Here is a 21,094-nt window from a genome sequence, read left to right on the forward strand (position 1 = left end):
GACCATGGCTCTAGCTATGTGAAGATTGTGGGTTCAATTTCCGCAGAAATCACCTACTCATAATGAAAATGTATACACTCACCGTACCTTGATCTAAACTCTTTATGACGGAGATACTTTTGGTCACAATGTTGCCATATCTCTAAGACACAATCTCCACATTTAGACACACTAAATTTAGAATACAGGATTTATTCATGAATCTCATTTTTTGTACGTTGCTTAATGTGTTTCCTGATATAATGGACCTTGTGTACTATTTCTATGCTTTGTTTTGTTTTTGCATCTTTTACCAGCTTCAAATAGCTGAAAATCAATATTTTTGGTTATAGCAAAGATATTTCACAGCAGTTTAAATGGTACAATGACTCTGTACACTATACTTGCTTGTTTTGTCACACAAACTGAAATTAGGCAAACTATTAGAATTTTTGCATACAGGAAATGGCGGAGTGATTTCTGCATAGTGCATCTTTAAAGGCCCAGTGCAGTCAAATGTGTTTACATACACTTAGGTTGGAGTCATTAAAACTCGTTTTTCAACCACTCCACACATTTCTTGTTAATAAACAATAGTTTTGGCAAGTCGGTTAGGACATCTACTTTGTGCATGAAAGGTAATTTTTCCAACAATTGTTTACAGACAGATTATTTCACTTATAATTCACTGTATCACAATTCCAGTGGGTCAGAAGTTTACATACACTAAGTTGACTGTGCCTTTAAACAGCTTGGAAAATTCCAGAAAATGATGTCATGGCTTTAGAAGCTTCTGATAGGCTAATTGACATAATTTGAGTCAATTGGAGCTGTACCTGTGGATGTATTTCAAGGCCTACCTTCAAACACACTGCCTCTTTGCTTGACATCATGGGAAAATCATAAGAAATCAGCCATGACCTCAAAAACAAATGGTAGACCTCCAAGTCTGGTTCATCCTTGGGAGCAATTTCCAAACGCCTGAAGGTACCACGTTCATCTGTACAAACAATAGTAACAAAAGCAAGTATTAACACCATGGGACCACGCAGACGTCATACCGCTCAGGTATGACGTCTGCTGCTGCTACTCTGTTTATCTTATATGCATAGTCACTTTAACCATACATCCATATACATACTACCTCAATTGGCCCGACCAACCAGTGCCCCCGCACATTGGCTAACTGGGCTATCTACATTGTGTCCCACCTCCCGCCAACCCCTCCTTTTACGCTACTGCTATATATATATATATATATATATATATATATATATATATATATATATATATATATATACCTTTTTTTCGCACTATTGGTTAGAGCCTGTAAGTAAGCATTTCACTGTAAGGTCTACACCTGTTGTATTCGGCGGACGTGACAAACTTTGATTTGATTTAAATCGTCACCCGTTTGGCAAAGTTGAAGTAGGCTGTGAGTCAATGATAAATTAACAGGCACCACATTGATTATATGCAACGCAGGACAAGCTAGTTAACCTCTATGGGCTAGCAAACGTCCCACCCTAGTCAACAGCCAGTGGAATCCCGTGGCGCGATATTCAAATACTTTAGAAATGCTATTACTTCAATTTCTCAAACATATGACTATTTTACACCATTTTAAAGACAAGACTCTCGTTAATCTAACCACACTGTCCGATTTCAAAAAGGCTTTACAACGAAAGCAAAACATTAGATTATGTCAGCAGAGTACCCAGCCAGAAATAATCACACACCCATTTTTCAAGTTAGCATATAATGTCACAAAAACCAAAACCACAGCTAAATGCACCACTAACCTTTGATGATCTTCATCAGATGACACTCCTAGGACATTGTTATACAATACATGCATGTTTTGTTCAATCAAGTTCATATTTATATCAAAAACCAGCTTTTTACATTAGCATGTGACGTTCAGAACTAGCATTCCCACCGAACACTTCCGGTGAATTTACTAAATTACTCACGATAAACGTTCACAAAAAACATAATTATTTTAAGAATTATAGATACAGACTCCTTTATGCAATCGCGGTGTCCGATTTTAAAATAGCTTTTCGGTGAAAGCACATTTTGCAATGTTCTGAGTAGATAGCCCGGCCATAAAAGGCTAGCTATTTTGACACCGACCAAGTTTGGTACTCACCAAACTCAGATTTACTATAGGAAAAATTGGATTACCTTTGCTGTTCTTCGTCAGAATGCACTCCCAGGACTTCTACTTCAACAACAAATGTTGTTTTGGTTCCAAATAATCCATAGTTATATCCAAATACCGCCGTTTTGTTTGTGCGTTCAGGTCACTATCCAAAGGGTAATGCGCGAGCGCATTTCGTGACAAAAAATGCAAAATATTCCATTACCGTACTTAGAAGCATGTCAAACGCTGTTTAAAATCAAATTTTATGCGATTTTTCTCGTAAAATAGCGATAATATTCCAACCGGGCAACGTTGTATTCATTTAAAGGCTGAAAGAAAAAAACTGGAGAAGTCTCGTGAACGCGCATCTCAGTCTCACTGTCCCCAGGCTGACCACTTACAAACTCTGCTGCTGTTCTTTGCCCAGAGACAGCAGACACCCCATTCCACTTTCTGGCAGCTTTAGAGAGCCAATGGAAGCCTTAGAAAGTGTCACGTTACAGCACAGATGCTGTATTTTCGATAGAGATGCAACAGAAGGACAACAAATTGTCAGACAGGGCACTTCCTGTATGGAATCTTCTCAGGTTTTGGCCTGCCATATGAGTTCTGTTATACTCACAGACACCATTCACAGTTTTAGAAACTTTAGAGTGTTTTCTATTCAAAATTTTCTAATTATATGCATATTCTCGTTTCTGGGCAAGAGTAGTAACCAGTTTAAATCGGGTACGTTTTTTTATCCGGCCTTGAAAATAGTTTTTTTTTTATTTTATTTTTTTATATAAGTTTAATGCTAACTAGCAACTTACCTTGGCTCATTGCAGCCACAAGGTCCTTTTGACGCTGCACTCGCGTAACAGGTGGTCAGCCTGCCACGCAGTTTCCTCATGGATTGCAATGATCGGCCATAATCGGTGTTCAAAAAGGCCGATTACCGATTGTTATGAGAACTTGAAATTGGCCCAAATTATATCGGCCATGCCCAAATGTGCCTAATTGGTTTATTCATACATTTAAGTTAATAATTGTGCACTCTCCTCAAACAATAGCATGGTATTATTTCACTGTAATAGCTACTGTAAATTGGACAGTGCAGTTAGATTAACAAGAATTTAAGCTTTCTGTGAATATCAGATATATGTCTATGTCCTGGGAAATTTTCTTGTTACTTACAACCTAATGAAAATCGCATTAGCCTACGTTAGCTCAACCATCCCGCGGGGAGGACACCGATCCTGTAGAGGTTAATAGAGCCCCACAGTGGAGATGTCCATAAAACCTATCGGTCAAATAACCGTGTAAATCTCTTAGACAAGGTAACTAGCTTTTGTCAATATCTGGCTTTATTTGCTCTGATTCGAAAATGCTAATTAGCATCAAAGTAGACGACATACAAAACCACAAATCCCGGCATGCTCAATTTTAAAACTTGCACAAGACAGTTCATATAATTGTCCATTTTAAAGAAATGTAGCCAATTCATTACTACATTAAGCTAACATTCGATAGTTCATCCAGAAATCCATAACTTTGCCTCGATTCGCCAGTCTCGTCCAGATCATCATGGTATCCAAATTAGCATTTTAATTTTGGGGGGGTAAATACAGCTTATATATATATATTAATATAATATATATATATATATATATAAGTCACCTTGTCCTAGAGAGACTTTTTATATTATCAAAACATCAGGCCAGGGTAGGCCTAAACAAAACACAGCCCTTATTTTAAAATGTTTCTAAACTCCCTTAAGGGGAAAATTAATGGTGGAAAACGATTTGAAACATTTCCCTGTTTGACCGCTAGCATTTATAGGTATTATGACTTGTACTCTGTTGGACCTTTTTAAGAGACACGGTAGCACATGAAGACGAACTGGCTGGGGTGCAGTGATTGAGATAATGGAGATCTCAATCTAGACCAAGATCAAAATCTGTGGCCCATTTTGAAGCTCTGGTCAAAAGTATTACAATATTTTGGGAATAGGGTGTCATTTGTGACACAGCTAATGTCCTGAGAACTAGAGGGTCTGTTTGAAAGGCTCATGGCACCAGAGACAAAAGGACTTTAATTTCAACAGAGCCCTCATCACTAAAATAAGTATAATCGAACTGACTGAAGTAAATGAATGTGCACTCGATGCTTTTGGCTCTGCTGTGAAGGAGAATGAGCGAGCATGGAGCTCGTGGTTATTGAAAAGGAGCTCATTCACATTAAGACTGTCTCTCCTCTTTCTGTCCCTCTTTCACAGTCACTCATTCTCTCTTCTGTGGTCGTTGTTCTTAACTGTGGTAGAGTCCTAAGTGAAGGCCTGTCTCTTCCCTGTGGGAGATTTTATTTTTCAGGAGACGGAACCTAACGCCCCGCTAATGTACTTAAAATGTTCCTGCATACCCTTTCTACACACTCCTTTTGACATCTACAAGCTCCAACAGACCTCACTACAGCGCTGGGAACATTGTCTCCTAAGTGTGTGTGGTAGTGTGTGTGGTAGTGATGTCGAAAGTTCAGGCTGCTGCTCATACACTGTGGGAGCTCTAGCCTAGAGTGCCTGGTTAAATTGTTTGAGTGCATTTTTGAACTCTCTAAATTATTAAATAGAATTAGATGTAATTGTTGCAATAGCTTGTGAGTGGGCAACCTACTATCATCCTAAATTGACATGTTGAATTATTTTGCCATATTAAATTATTTTATATTGCACACATTTTCCTAATGTGGACACTGTGTTACTACCTTTACAACAAGCTTGCATTTTCACCACAGAGTGGAATTACACATACTTTTTACCTGATTGGTGATGTAAATATAAACATTTAGTCATCAAGATTATACTAAATTGACGCTTTAAACAGCTTGTGTTTCGTTTAGTTCTGTTTTTATCATACGTGCCTGTCTGTCCCAGGACTTAGAAGCAGTTGTCATTTTCAAACTCAAATGGCACAGATAATTGAGTGCTCTTTGTATAAAAGTCGCTGGTCACAAACAAATAGTCAAGCTACTGTATCACTTAAATGAAAGCCAGCCCCTGTCGCTATATAGAATTACCTGTGAGGTGATGAGTCATAAAAAATGATCCAGTCAATTGTTGCGTTTCCTTTTTTCATGTTGGCCATCTACCGTAAACATTGTGGCACAAGGAGATTAGTTGATAAATGGTTACTACAGGTTCTCATCAATCGACAGGTACGGTGCCTTCAGAAAGTATTCATACCCCTTGACTTATTCCACATTTTGTTGCAGCCTGCATCTACATACAATACCCCATAATGACAAGTGAAAACATGTTTTTAGAAAGTTTAGCAAATTTGTTGAAAATGAAATGCTTCTCATTTACAGAAGTATTCACACCCCTGAGTCAGATTTTTCTCAAGCTCTTAAATTAGATAGGGAGCGGCGGTGAACAGCAATCTTCAAGTCTTTCCACAGATTTTCAATGGGATTCAAGTCTGGGCTTTGGCTGGGCTACTTAAGGACTTTCACATTCTTGTTCTGAAGCTATTCCAGTGTTGCTTTGGCTGTATGCTTGGGGTCATTGTCCTGGTGAAATGTAAATCTCAGTCTAAGTTTGTTTGCACTCTGAAGCAGGTTCTTATCAAGGATTTGAAAAAGAAAAGGAGAGCCGCACACTAGGAGCTCAGATGCAATAATTTAATAATCTAATATCCGTTTCGACAGACAAGCTGTCTTCATCAGGGTATAATGACAAACACTGCGGGGTGACTAGATTATATAGTGTCAAAGGACACACTCACACAGGTGTCTGGAATCATGGCTGGGTGTGGCCTGATATCATTGGTTAATTCTCAGATATAAAAATAACATACAAAAAACATGAATGATAGCATACGATCATAGATACAATTTGGCTACAATAGCAAAATCACAATAAAAAGAATGGCTAAAGATCAAAATATTTGTTGAGACCGAAGGGAGCAAGCCTCTCGTTTTAACAATAAATTGTCGAGGGCCCCCCTCTCCTAGGGAAGGTGACATGTTCAATGCCGATGGGACGAAATCGAGTGGTTCGCTTCCAAAAAGTGGGCCGCAACTGGGTAAGTCGAGTTCCTGCACCTAAAGGTGCTACGTTGCTCCGAGATTCACACTTTTAATTCGTGCTTTGTTTTATCCACGTAAGGACAAGTTAAGATAACTGCCTTAGTGGAGCACGTGATAACACCTTTGGTTGGGATCGGTTTCCCTGTTTGAAGGATCTACATTTGTAAGTGCCATTGCATTGAACGCAGCCATTACACTTGTAGTTTCCATTCGGTAGAGGCACAAATAAATGTTGTGCAGGGATATTTTGGGGCGATAAATCAGTCGACCAATTGAGTTCTGATTTCTGCCCCGTGAGAATACGACAAAGGGAAGGTCCGAAAACACATTACCGATACTGTCATCGGATCATAGAATGTGCCAATGTTTGAACTATTCCCTTAATTTGTTCAGAGCACTTTGAATAGCGGGTAGTTAGAATGCAAGAATGCTTATTTTTGCGAGACTGTCCTTGAAAGAGATCATGTCTAGATTTGTTTTGAATTTTCTCAATGGCAGTATTAATCTGACAATTTTTGTACCCCCTCTTTATTTTCTTTGTGTCTCAGACATATTTCTTTCAATCTGAATGTTTTTTGCAAATTATTTTGATTCGGCAGAATTGGCTGTAGGCTAAACTGTTTTTCAAGGGAAGGGGTGACCACTATCAGCCCTCAAACTGTTACGATCGGTAGGTTTCCTGTAAAGGTCAGTGTATAGAACATTATCCTCACCCAAAATCAGAAGGTCAAGGAAACTGATTTGACGTGTGTCAGACTACATTGTAAATCTCAGATGCTCAGAACAAGAGTTAAGAAAAGCATGGACTTCCTGGAGCTGTTTTGCATCACCCCTCCATAGAACAAAAATATAATCAATGTACCGTTTCCAAATGTTAGGCAAGAAAACGTTTGAGAGGGTTGAACATTGACTGTTTCTCAATGTAACCCACATACAAATTAGCATAGTTCAGGGCCATAGGGGATCCCATAGCAGTACCCTTCGTCTGAATAAAGAAATAATTTAGAAACATGAAGAAGTGTGTGTGTGTGTGTGTGTGTGTGTGTGTGTGTGTGAGTACTATTTCAGCCAATGTTATAATGCATGCACTGGAAGGTAATTCATTAGGGTCACGTTACAGAACAAAATGTTCCATGGCTTCAATATCGCCCTCGTGTGGAATATTCGTGTATAACGACTCAACATCATCAAAAGTAACTAACAAGGTGTTATCCGGGAGAGGATCAAGAGATTCAATAATAGAGATCACACTGCTGGTGTCCTTTACAAAGGAGGGGAGCTGTTCTGCGAGGGGTCTAATGAAGTCAACAAAAGTCGATAAAGGGGCCGTTACTGCATCAGTGCCTGCTACAATAGGGCACCCTGGAGGTTTTGTTTCTTTCGCCTCCAGATCTCAAAGGATTTGCCTGTATTTGGCTCTAGGAATTGTTCACTCTATCCTTACTAGTCTCTCAGTCCCTGCCGCTGAAAAGCATCCCCATCGCATGATGCTTCACGGTAGGTATGGTGTTAGACGGGTGATGAGCCTTTTTCTCAGGACAGGCTTCCATCTGGCCACTTCCATAAAGCCCAGATTGGTGAGGTGCTGTAGATACTAAAGTCCTTCTGGCAGGTTCTCCCATCTCAGCCAAGGACCTCTGTAGTTCAGTCAGAGTGGCCATTGGGTTCTTGGTCACCTTCTTACCCGGTTTCTCAGTTTGGTCTGGGTAGTTCCATATTTTTTTCAATTTCCCAGTGATGGAGACCACTGTGCTCTTGGAAACTTTCAACACTCTTGAAATTGTTCTATACCCTTCCCCAGATATGTCCCATCACAATTCTCTCTCGGAGATCTACGGACAGTTCCTTGGACTTCATGGTATAGTTTCTGCTTTGGCATGCACTGTCAACTGTGGGATCTTCTGTAAACGGGTGTGTTTTTTTTCTAAGTCATGTCCAAACAATTGAATTGGCCACAGGTGGACTCCAAGTTGTAGTGACATCTCAAGGATGAACGAAGGAAATTGGATGCACCTGAGCTCAATTTGGAGTGTCATAGCAAAAGGGTGTGAATACTTATTTCAATGAGATATTTCTGTGTTTCTTTTACAAGAAATGTGCAAACATTTCTAAAAACATGTTTTCGCTTTCATTATAGGGTTGCGTGTAGATGGTTAAAAATATATATTTAATCCATCTTGAATTCAGGCTGTAACACAAAGTGGAGTAATTGAAGGGGTATGAATACTTTCTGAAGGCATGCAGTATACTCAAGTACATTGTGGTTTGTCTTTGAGAAGAGTGCAAACGGTACATGTCGCAGAGGTTGTCCTAGTTAAATATATCTTCCTACAATATTTATGAGAGTGATTTCATTTGCACGGACTATTGATTTTATAGTAGAACAAGCTAATGAATTCTAGTTTGGAGTGGCCACTTGGTGAATGTTGGTGAGTGTGCTGTTTTTAAGGTTCTAATTTAGCCAGATTTAAGTCATCTGAACACAGGTGTGATAATGTATGTGTAAGGAGTCATTTTTATGTTTTGGTCTTCAAAATATCACAATCTATTTCAGCATTTGATTATGAATTTGGACATTTTAAAACCGGTGTTTTTGACTCCTGGCTATAAATCAAATATTTGACAAGAACAAGCAGCAACAGTATAATTTTCAATATATGTTTTAGGAATATAAATTATACTTAAAAAATATATATATTTTTGTATATGTAAAAAAATATAAAATATATATATATTACACTGCTCCAAAAAATAAAGGGGACACTTAAACACATCCTAGATCTGAATGAAAGAAATAATCTTATTAAATACTTTTTTCTGTACATAGTTTAATGTGCTGACAACGAAATCACACAAACATAATCAATGGAAATCCAATTTATCAACCCATGGAGGTCTGGATTTGGAGTCACACTCAGAATTAAAGTGGAAAACCACCCTACAGGCTGATCCAACTTTGATGTAATGTCCTTAAAACAAGTCAAAATGAGGCTCAGTAGTGTGTGTGGCCTCCACGTGCCTGTATGACCTCCCTACAACGCCTGGGCATGCTCCTGATGAGGTGGCGGATGGTCTCCTGAGGGATCTCCTCCCAGACCTGGACTAAAGCATCCGCCAACTCCTGGACAGTCTGTGGTGCAACGTGGCGTTGGTGGATGGAGCGAGACATGATGTCCCAGATGTGCTCAATTGGATTCAGGTCTGGGGAACGGGCGGGCCAGTCCATAGCATCAATGCCTTCCTCTTGCAAGAACTGCTGACACACTCCAGCCACATGAGGTCTAGCATTGTCTTGCATTAGGAGGAACACAGGGCCAACCGCACCAGCATATGGTCTCACAAGGGGTCTGAGGATCTCATCTCGGCACCTAATGGCAGTCAGGCTACCTCTGGCGAGCACATGGAGGGCTGTGCGGCCCCCCCAAAGAAATGCCACCCCACACCATGACTGACCCACCGCCAAACCGGTCATGCTGGAGGATGTTGCAGTCAGCAGAACGTTCTCCACGGTGTCTCCAGACTCTGTCACGTCTGTCACGTGCTCAGTGGGAACCTGCTTTCATCTGTGAAGAGCACAGGGCGCCAGTGGCAAATTTGCCAATCTTGATGTTCTCTGGCAAATGCCAAACGTCCTGCACGGTATTGGGCTGTAAGCACAACCCCCACCTGTGGACGTCGGGCCCTCATACCACCCTCATGGACTGTTTCTGACCGTTTGAGCAGACACATGCACATTTGTGGCCTGCTGGAGGTCATTTTGCAGGGCTCTGGCAGTGCTCCTCCTGCTCCTCCTTGCACAAAGGCGGAGGTAGCGGTCCTACTGCTGGGTTGTTGCCCTCCTACGGCCTCCTCCACGTCTCCTGATGTACTGGCCTGTCTCCTGGTAGCGCCTCCATGCTCTGGACACTACGCTGACAGACACAGCAAACCTTCTTGCCACAGCTCGCATTGATGTGCTATCCTGGATGAGCTGCACTACCTGAGCCACTTGTGTGGGTTGTAGACTCCGTCTCATGCTACCACTAGAGTGAAAGCACCGCCAGCATTCAAAAGTGACCAAAACATCAGCCAGGAAGCATAGGAACTGAGAAGTGGTCTGTGGTCTCCACCTGCAGAACCACTCCTTTATTGGGGGTGTCTTGCTTATTGCCTATAATTTCCACCTGTTGTCTATTCCATTTGCACAACAGCATGTGACATTTATTGTAAATCAGTGTTGCTTCCTAAGTGGACAGTTTGATTGCACAGAAGTGTGATTGACTTGGAGTTACATTGTGTTGTTTAAGTGTTCCCTTTATTTTTTTGAGCAGTATATATATTAAACCCGGTTTCTGCTTAATCAGGTGAAAACGTGCTTTGATTTAATGATTTTGATAATATAACTAAAATAGTGGAGATAAGTTTCTCACCTAGGAATCTTTATTTAGATCTTCAGTTGACTGACTCTCAGCTTTCCCATCTCCTTTTTCTGTCTGTCCTCCCAAGGACATCCTCCTCCATAGCTACACTGAACAAAAAATATAAATGCGACACGCAACAATTTCAAAGATTTACTAATTTACAGTTCATATAAGGAAATCAGTCAATTGAACTAAATTCATTAGGCTCTAATCTATGGATGTCACATGACTGGGAATACAGCTGGATAATATCCATGACCAGGTTACGAAAAAAAACCAATTTTTATTCAATATGTAGCATAGGCCTCTGTGTGAGCGACTCACATTTGGCTGGTTTAAACCTGTCAATGTGTGTTCAGTCACTTCAATGCACAGACACCACCAGTCTCCTATGTTTCCAGGATTGTGAGGTTGAAAGAAAGATACAGTAAAATGCATTCCATTTCATTTTTCCAATAAGATGAGACCGTTTCCAATCTAAATGGATAAGATCCAACCGAGTGACAAACTTATGAAAATATCATCTCACCCTGAAAAATGCAGAATACTTAAACCAAAAGGATTCACGCAGAAAAGATGGGGAAATGAACAAGTTAATGGTTGTGAATTCTATATCTTTCTCTACGTGGAACCTCTGTTGCAGGTCGTATTAAACACACTTTTTTAATAGCTCTAAAATGAAAGTGAGGTCTTGATGAGAAATGTTCAATGTCATATTTCAACGTTTGAGGATTTATGAGCAATATCTCTGAGTCTTTGTAGCTAATAGATAAACTATGAAATTATAAAATTGTAAAATTGTACACAGTGGCCAAATGCACTGTGCATCATTTCAGGAAGGTAGAAATCTTTTCACTGGATTGTAATCACAATGTAGGCACATTTTTACAACAGAAAAAGGGAACAAATGTACAACATGTTGATTGTAGGTTTCATTGAATCTTAATAAATGTTTATTTTCTGTTCCATTGGTTTGCAGCCTTATCGAGCATGTTATAACAAGATTGACAGCTTCCCTGTCTCTCCTGGGAGCTCTTTCTTTGCCTCTCCCAAGGTGTTGGTCTAGTGGAGAAGTTGATTCCCACAAATATTAACACTGCAAACCACAGTGTTGTGGATGGGCTGCTGAAATCTCAGGGGACTCACTGGATTTGTCCCAAATGGGATTAGGGTACCATTTGGGACAAATACACCATGTGTGTTGATTACCATTGCATGAAGCCAGATGAAATTATTTCTGCACCTCTGAATTAAACATTGTTTAAGGCCAGAAACAATCTACTGGCAGGCTCCTCAACCATACAGAGGGAAAACGACCCCCTAGATTTCTGTGTGTCTCTCGCTCTCTCTCTCCATGTGCCTCGTTCTCTCTCGTTGATTTTTAATCTCTTGTCTGTGGAGATATTTTTGGGACATTTTTGTCCGCTTGTTAGAAATGCTCAGCGTTTGTTCCACTTATTCCCATCTTCTTTTAAAGTTTCATTCAGGCCCTTTTTCAACAGTTCTGTTTTATCCGTGATTGATTTAAAGAAATTATATTAGATAATAAATGTATGAGCAGCCACCCGCTGTGGGATGTTCTTCCATATAGCAACAGCCTCTATGCGGAGGAGCTCAAGCAGGAGAGGGCATATCAGTGGCTGATATGCATAACATTATGACAAGGACTAACAGACTTGTTTTTTCTGTGTGGTAATGCTGGTCTGTTGTCTCTTATTGTAGGAAACAGTCCATGTCTGTGTGGATGGAAGGAAGGTGATGTTAAGAGAGAGGGGAAGGGAAGATGATGGGGGGAGGCGGAGGAGAGAGCGAGGGTGGGGAGAGAGAGGTATACTGTGTAATGTGATTTCAGACTAGGTCAGATTGAATAAGCACTCTTTTTTAAAATGCAGTATGTTGCTGTGACAACATGTCACAGTGGTCCCTCATCAACCTCAGGCCTCATTTGGGTCAAAATCCACTTAGAGCAGCTAGCCTCTACAGGTCCTCCTGTTCTCTCGTTGGGGGGGCCATCCACAGACTGTGCACCTCTCTCTCTCACACTAAAATGGTTAATGTGGAAGTCTTCTTGCTCTCAATCTGCATCTTTCACAGTCTTTTCAAATGTATTTAATAGAAGTTTTAAGACATTCTTGTACCCCTTTACAAACAGACTGAGCTCCTAAGGCTTCATCGCTAAGGTCAACAGACTCCTACCAGCCCGGTGCAGATGAAGTCAGGGGAGTTTATGATCATATTCAGGGGGAACTGGCAGACCCAGACAGACAGCATACCTCCACCCGTCCATCCCCGGTGCACTGAGGTGACACCCTGCACTGTGTATCCAGGCGGAAAACTGCCCTCTGGCACAAGCTGCCTAGCGTTGCCGTGTGTGTGTGTGGTGGGGGGTGTAGGCAGCTCGTACCTGCCTCACCCCATCTGCCCCTGCACTATAATCTCTGGGACCGATCTAATGACTGTGTTCCTGGCTACCCTGCCATAGCTCCTGAGTGGTGCAGCGGTCTAAGGCACTGCATCTCAGTGCTAGAGACGTCACTACAGACACCCTGGTTTGAATCTAGGCTGTATCACAACCGTCCATGATTGGGAGTCCCAAAGGGCGGGGCCCAGCGTCGTCCGGTTTTGGCCGGTGTAGGCCATCATTGTAAATAAGAATTTGTTCTTAACTGACTTGCCTAGTTAAATAAAGGTTAAATAAAGGTTCAACCAGCTAAACTGCAGTACCAAAAGTACTCTGAGCACAGTGGAACGCGTCCTTCCAGACCAGAACCCTGGCCCCCTGATCTCCCCTCAAGTCGCCTTCACCCTCTGTGAACCAAGAAGGGGAGAATCTCTGGATGGGCTAGTTGTTGCCTTTTGCTGCCCTCTGCTGGTGGTCAGTGAGACGTTGGGTTGAATGAGCATCACTATATCTTGCCCCTTTTCTGCTGTTTCTAAGTTCATTTTGCACCATACTCATTTAGTGTCAAATATTTCTGGTAGAAAGTCCTCATCCGTGCTTGAATAACCTTTTTGTGGTTAAGTTTGTCGGGAGGATACATGTGTTATACACACCAGCCAGGTCACTCCAGATCCAATGCAATATTCAACATTCGTTCAGGTATTCAATACTGGCCTCTAGGGGCAAAGGTGAGCACTTACCATCAAGTAAGCTCGTGGCTTGCTAGGGATGGTGGATGGGTGTAAGCCGTGAGCTACGTCTCCGAGGATCACAGGTTCAATCCCAGTGCTTGGCACTCTTATTTATTTTACCTTAACCCTTACCTTAATCATTTGGAATTAATGCCTAAACTTAGCCGTCAAGTTGTTTCTGTTTTAAGCCTTAACCAATCGGAATGAATGCCTACATATAATTTGACCCACCCCCCCCCCCCCCCCCCCGACAAACGTTGAATACTGAAGTCAGACGGTGCCAGACCGTGAGATCTTGTTACACACCAAAGATATCCTAACACTCAGAGTGGTTTATGTTATCTAGCAGTGAGTCAGTGTGTATGGTAGTGTGCTGTCCTTGCAGCTGGGGCAGCGAGCTCCACCCCGTTCCTTACAGCAGCCACACACACGGAGCCCCACCCTCACTGCAGCTCCAGCGTCATTCTGTAGTCGTCCCCTGGCTATATTTTATGTGTGCTGGACACTGCTCTTTGAGTTGCATTGTTCTCCCCTGACTGTTCTGTGGGGTGACTCAGTCAAGTTTGAAAAGAGAAAGAGGAGACGGACTGTCGTTCCAGCTGTGTAGCACAACTGGAGAACATAATAAACAGGCTGCCAACTTGTGGTGAGTTTAGAATTTAAGGATCTCTTTTCTTTTCCCATTTACTCTCTCTTTCTCTCAACTGGAAAATAAGTTTTTTTTTGTTAGGTTTTTGCAGATACAATTGGAAGTTAAGTTTAACTAGGATAAAGTCATGAAGTTCTTTAATGATGTATACTTCTTTAATGGCTGTGGAGAAGTTTGAGCTCATCTTTTTTATTTGCTCTATCTGTGGTTCCTTACCTTAATCTCGTCCTGTTTCCCCAAGTTGTGTATGGTGTGTATGACCCTGCTCAAAGACTGTGTTGTGGTATACATGATAGCTGTGATGTAGGGTATGACCCAGTCCCCTGTTATTAGACTGTGTTGATACATGACACAAAGGGAAATGGAGAATTATACGGTAACCGAGGGATGCGGTAAAATGTATGCCAAACAAAAAAGTTAAACAAACTATACAAGTCTGTGCACAAGTGCGACTTTTAACAATTTCCACTGAACATTTTTACAAAAATACGTTTTCTTGAACAATGCAGATGCAAAGTTTGGTAACGGAATGACGGCATCAACAGCACAAACCGTCATTCTGTTACCAAACTTTGCATCTGCACTGCTCTTCAAGTAAATGTTTTTTGTAAAATGTTCTGTTGAAATTAAATTTGCCCTTGTGCATAGGGTCATTTTCCATCTAAAAGGACCCATGAGCACCAACATGTGACGTTCATAGGCGCTTGTCAAATCTGGAGTCAAACGAAAGCTAAGAGTCTATTTTTGAGAAATTTAAGGCATACACTACCGGTCAAAGTTTTTAGAACACCTACTGCACTCATTCAAGGGTTTTTCTTTATTTGTACTGTTTTCTACATTGTAGAATAATAGTGAAGACATCAACTCTATGAAATAACACATATGGAATCATGTAGTAACCAGAAAGGTTTTAAACAAATCAAAATATATTTCAGATTCTTCAAATAGTCACCATTTGCCTTGATGACAGCTTTGCACACTCCTGGCATTTTTTCAACCAGTTTCATGAGGTAGTCACCTGTAATGCATTTCAATTAACAGGCGTGCCTTGTTAAAAGTTCATTTGTGGAATTTCCTTCCTCCTTAATGCGTTTGAGCCAATCAGTTGTGTTGTGACAAGGTAGGGGTGGTATACAGAAGATAGCCCTATTTGGTAAAATACCAAGTCCATATTGTGTCAAGAACAGCTCAAATAAGCAGGTGTTCTAAAACTTTTGACCGGTAGAGTGTGTGTATATATACACATTTTTTCAACCATTGTATAGCCTAAATATTAGGGATACGCAAAGGCTTTGATTTCTGTTCAAACAGATGAAAAAGGGGTCTTTTTAGAAAACATCAACCAAAAAAAGTCTAAAGGTATTAGAAATTCATCAAAACACAGAAATGTTGAAGTAAAGACCCCTGTCAACTAATATCATCACTTGTAAATTATTAAGGGATTAAAACACATGAAATTCTGTTACCAAATTGTTAACAACATTTCAGAAAATCAGTAACAAAATTACTGCAAATGAATTGGCTACAATTCACAGTTGGGTCCCCTAGCTACAGTCCTCCTTTCCACTGGCATACTGTTACATTCAACTCATAACTGTTCTTTATCTTCCTGTCGTCTGGACAACCCCTCACTTTCTCTCTGTCTGCCTCTATCTCATTAAAATATCACCTATCTCGGCTCTTACTGGCATCTACCATAACACCTACCCTCAGGACACGAGTCAAGGAAGATCAATTGTCTTCACAGAGATGTTCCATATCCAATCGTTGTCAGCCGGTAACGTGACACCAACGTTCTCCTTTTAACTCCTCTGATCTGATGAGACCCTGTTACAAGGGGCTGCCTCAATTACGGCTTTGTTATGAAGAGAGTTTAGTTTAGAGATGTAAGGAAGCCCTGATGCTGCTGTTAGGTCGTTTTCTATTGGGATTCCACCTGTCAGGACACGCACAGGGCGTTTGCAACCCATCCATACTGGCCTACTGTTTGTCTGAGTGTCATAACAAAGGTGCCATGTTATGGCTTTCCTTCTACTCTCTGACTGACAAGCATCAGACTGTTGTATACAAAACAAAGTATTTAGCATGATCTTGAATGGGAAATATAACCATGAATGTTACATTCACAAGAGCATAATGTAAGAAGTGAAGACATCTAGACAGTTATTTTTTTTTTAATACGTTTTAGCAGACACTTATCCAGAGCGACATACATTTGAGGGCATACATTTTCATACTGGTCCCCTGTGGGGATCGAACTCACATTCTCCACTAACTGAGCCACACGGGACCATATAGTACAGTACCAGTCAAAAGTTTGGACACACTCATTCAAGGGTTTTTCTTTTACTTTTTACTATTTCCTACATTGTAGAATAATAGTGGAGACATCAAAACTATAAATTAACACATATGGAATCATGTAGTAGCCACCCTTTGCCTTGACAGCTTTGCACACTCTTGGCATTGTTTCAACCAGCTTCATGAGGAATGCTTTTCCAACAGTCTTGAAGGAGTTCCCACATATATGCTGAACACTTGATGGCTGCTTTTCCTTCACTGCGGTCCAACTCATCCCAGACCATTTCAATTGGGTTGAGGTCGGGTGATTGTGGAGGCCAGGTCATCTGATGCAGCACTCCATCACCCTCCTTCTTGGTCAAATAGTCCTTACACAGCCTGGAGGTGTGTTGGGTCATTGTCCAGTTGAAAAACAAATGACAGTCCCACTAAGTGCAAACCAGATGGGATGGCGTATCACTGCTGGTTAAGTGTGCCTTGAATTCGAGATAAATCACGACAGTGTCACCAGCAAAGCACCATCACACCACCTCCATGCTTCACGGTGGGAACTACACATGCGGAGCTCATCCGTTAACATACTCTGCGTCTCAAATTTGGACTCATCAGACCAAAGGACAGATTTCCCGACGGCCTATGTCAATTGCTCGTGTTTCTTGGCCCAAGCAAGTCTCTTCTTCTTCTTATTGGTGTCCTTTTTAGTTGTGGTTTCTTTGCAGCAATTCGACCATGAAGGCCTGATTCACACAGTCTCCTCTGACCAGTTGTTGAGATGTCTGTTACTTGAGCTCTGTGAAGAATTTATTTGGCCTGCATTTTCTGAGGCTGGTTACTCTAATGAACATATTCTCTGCAGCAGAGGCAACTCTGGGTTTTCCTTTCCTGTGGCGGTCCTCATGAGAGCCAGTTTTATCATAGCGCTTGATGGTTTTTGCGACTGCACTTGAATAAACTTTCAAAGTTCTTGACATTTTCCGCATTGACTGACCTTCATGTCTTAAAGTAATGATGGACTGGCATTTTATTATTTTAGCTGTTCTTGCCATAATATGGACTTAGCCCTAATTGGTAAAGGACCACCTTCTGTATACCAACCCTACCTTGTCACAACACAACTGATTGGCTCAAACGCATTAAGAAGGAAAGAAATTCCACAAATTAACTTTTAACAAGGCGCACTTGTTAATTGAAATGCATTCCAGGTGACTACCTCATGAAGCTGGTTCAGAGAATTCCAAGAGTGTGGAAAGGGTGGCTACTTTGAAGAATCTCAAATATAAAATATATTTTGATTTGTTTAACACTTTGTTTGGTTACTACATGATTCCATGTGTTATTTCATAGTATTGATGTCTTCACTATTATTCTACAATGTAGAAAATAGTACAAATAAAGAAAAACCCTGGTGTGTCAAATTTGGATTGGTACTGTATACTAGCTATGATGATGTAGGACATGTTGTTTTGAACAGAAACATGCATACCATGCCAAATAAGCACTGGGGGACATGAGATATAATGTGGTCAGACCACAATGGACTGGTTATAAGAAGCATGCAGTGGCGATCAGTCTGTGATCTCACAGTACTATGTCTCTCACTGGACCACAGCCTATTCATTCATTCCTCAACTCAACTGTTGAAAAGAAAAGCACTGCGTCCCAAATGGCACCTTATTCCCTATATAGTGCATTATTTTTGACCAGAGCCTTATGGGCCATTATAGGGTCCCATTTGGGACTCAGTTGGATTTCAGGCTGTTTCTGACCTCATGGCATCATGTCATTTAAGCAAATCAATGAATGGTTCTCTTTTCTGGACTGTTGAGCCAGTCAGTCACACAGTACCATACCACGAGAAGGAGACAAGTCATCCTACAGTATTGGTAGTCACAACACAGGACTGTACGGGAGGGTTTTGAATTACCAAGGCCCTCACGATACGATATTATTACGATACTTAGGTGCCGATATGTACTGCAATTCGATGTTCCAAACATATTGCTCACCATATGTCTGCTGCAGAGGTACAAGAGAGCCATGAGAACACATTTTGATCAGTCATGGAAGTAAAAGTGCTGAAAACAAATTGGCTCCCTGTTTATAAGGACGGAGAACAAGCTATGAAGGAGTTTTGTCAATACAATATATCATAAAAAATAACATCCCGATATGTAACTAATATTTATTTGTTCACCCATCACTACTGTTTGTGGCAAACTATTAGCATGCAAACCCCTTGAAATTCCCCCTTTTTTTAAATTAAAAGTAACATTAATATTTTCTGAGTTTAGATCTAAGGTTGTGGCAAAGTGTAGACACATTTGCATACACACAAGGGAGTGGTGTGAGGGATGAATACCCTTTTTTAAATGAACTCATAAGATTTCATAAACAGATTTTAGTATCTTCAGATTTATTTATGTAGTCTTTATACTTTATCTAGTTGTAGGGTTGGTAAATTCCATTTCAATTCAGGAATTTAAAACGGATGAATTGGAATGGAATTGACCCCAATCATGTGTTTATATCACCCCTTAAATGTGTCTGCATGCTTTATGTGGTTGGGATGAATAACATTTTAACTTTGTCAATCCAGTTGACTGCCTGTGTGTTTGTACTGGAAGCCTGTAGTCTGACGAGACAGGGCAAATAATGGGATAGTGTTTATTTCTCTGTTCTGACTGATGACAGTAATAGCCTCATTCTAAGTGCTCACAACAACCCCTGTCATGTGATATATCAGGCTAAAGAGGACATACTGTAGCCTACTTACAGTACAGTTAGGAACCACAGCTAACTGCATGAAGTATTAAATCAAAGGGCATTTTCAGTTTTGAGCTACAGTTTGAATCCGAGTTCGATTATTTGATACATCCAACGTTTATTGGACAAAATGTGTTTATTGGACAAAAATGCACAAGTTAAATCCATCTGTGATTATCATGAAGCATCACTTGTGTGTACCAATCATATTACTTTCGCTTTGGTCTTCTAACATGCGAGAGGAAACAATAGCCGCTCTAACTGCGATGTGAATAGGCTATATTCAGTAGCCTATATCCCCCCCCCAACCTACATTGGATGAGCTCATAAATGCGCTGCTGCTCACAAGTTTTCAAAGATCTAAAACTGTATTTGTCACATGCTTCATGAACAACCGACGGTGAAATGCTTACTTGTGTCCTTTTCCAACAATGCAGAGCTAAAGATTTTAAGCAATTATATAAAAAATAGTGACACGAGGAATAAATACACAGTGAATAACAATAATGAATAAAAATAACATGGCTATATACAGAGTACCAGTACAAAGTCGATGGGCAGGGGTATGATGTAATTGAGGTAGCTAAGTACATATATGTAGGGATAAAGTGACTAGGCAACAGGATAGATAATAGACTTAGGTGTAGCAGCAACATGTGGAGCAGTAGGAGCTGTGTGTGTGTGTGTGTGTGTGTGTGTGTGTGTGTGTGTGTGTGTGTGTGGCGTCAGTATGCATGTGTGCACATGTTATGTGAGTGTGGGCATACAGAATGTAGTGAGTGTGTGGGTAGAGTCCTTTGTGTGTGCATAGTCAGTGCGAGAGAGTTAGTTGAAAAAAAGGGATGATGCAGGTGGTAGTCCAAGTAGCCATTTGATTAGTCATTTAGCAGTCTTGTTTAGCATTCAGAAAGTATTCAGACCACTTAACTTTTTCCACATTTTGTTACTTTAGACTCATTCTAAAATTGATTAAATATATTTTTTTCTCACCAATCTGCACACAATACCTCATAATGACAAAGCAAATATAGATTTCTAGAAATGTATACAAATAAAAGCCTTATTTAGACAAGTATTCAGACCCTTTATTATGAGACTTGAAATTGAGCTCAGGTGCATCCTGTTTCCATTGATCATCTGTCACATTGAAGGTCCCCAAGAAAACAATGGCCTCCATCATTCTTAAATGGAAGAAGTTTGGACCACCAAGACTCTTCCTAGAGCTGGCCGCCCAGCCAAATTGGTCAGGGAGGTGACCAAGAACCCATTGGTCACTCTGCCAGAGTTCCTCTGTGGAGATGAGAGAACCTTCCAGAAGGACAACCATCTCTGCAGCACTCCACCAATCAGGCCTTTATGGTAGAGTGGCCAGACAGAAGCCACTCCTCAGTAAAAGGCACATGACAGCCAGCTTGGAGTTTGCCAAAGGGCACTTAAAAGTCTTTGACCATGAGAAACTAGATTCTCTGGTCTGATGAAACCAAGATTGAACTCTTTGGCCTGAATTCCAAGTGTCACGTCTGGGGGAAACATGGCACCATCCCTACTGTGAAGCATGATGGTGGCAGCATCATGCTGTGGGGATGTTTTTCAGCGGCAGGGACTGGGAGACTAGTCAGGATCGAGGGAACGATGAACGGAGCAAAGTACAGAGATCCT

The 21,094-nt window shown here is 40.9% G+C and overlaps 1 protein-coding gene across 4 annotated transcripts in view; it reads left to right on the forward strand.

Moving 5' to 3' along the window:
* LOC115172243 (SAM and SH3 domain-containing protein 1) overlaps nt 1-21,094 on the forward strand; it is an 84,192-nt gene that overhangs the window by 35,362 nt on the left and 27,736 nt on the right. Inside the window, exon 1 of one of the 4 annotated variants that reach the window (XM_029729483.1) lies at nt 14,173-14,368. The exons of the other annotated variants lie outside the window; for them this stretch is intronic. The gene's annotated coding sequence lies outside the window, so the exon portion shown is untranslated. Of the gene's footprint in view, nt 1-14,172; nt 14,369-21,094 lie in introns of those variants that run through there. 4 annotated transcript variants of the gene reach the window in all.

This window comes from Salmo trutta, chromosome 33 (assembly GCF_901001165.1).
Source record: "Salmo trutta chromosome 33, fSalTru1.1, whole genome shotgun sequence".
Taxonomy (NCBI): domain Eukaryota; kingdom Metazoa; phylum Chordata; class Actinopteri; order Salmoniformes; family Salmonidae; genus Salmo; species Salmo trutta.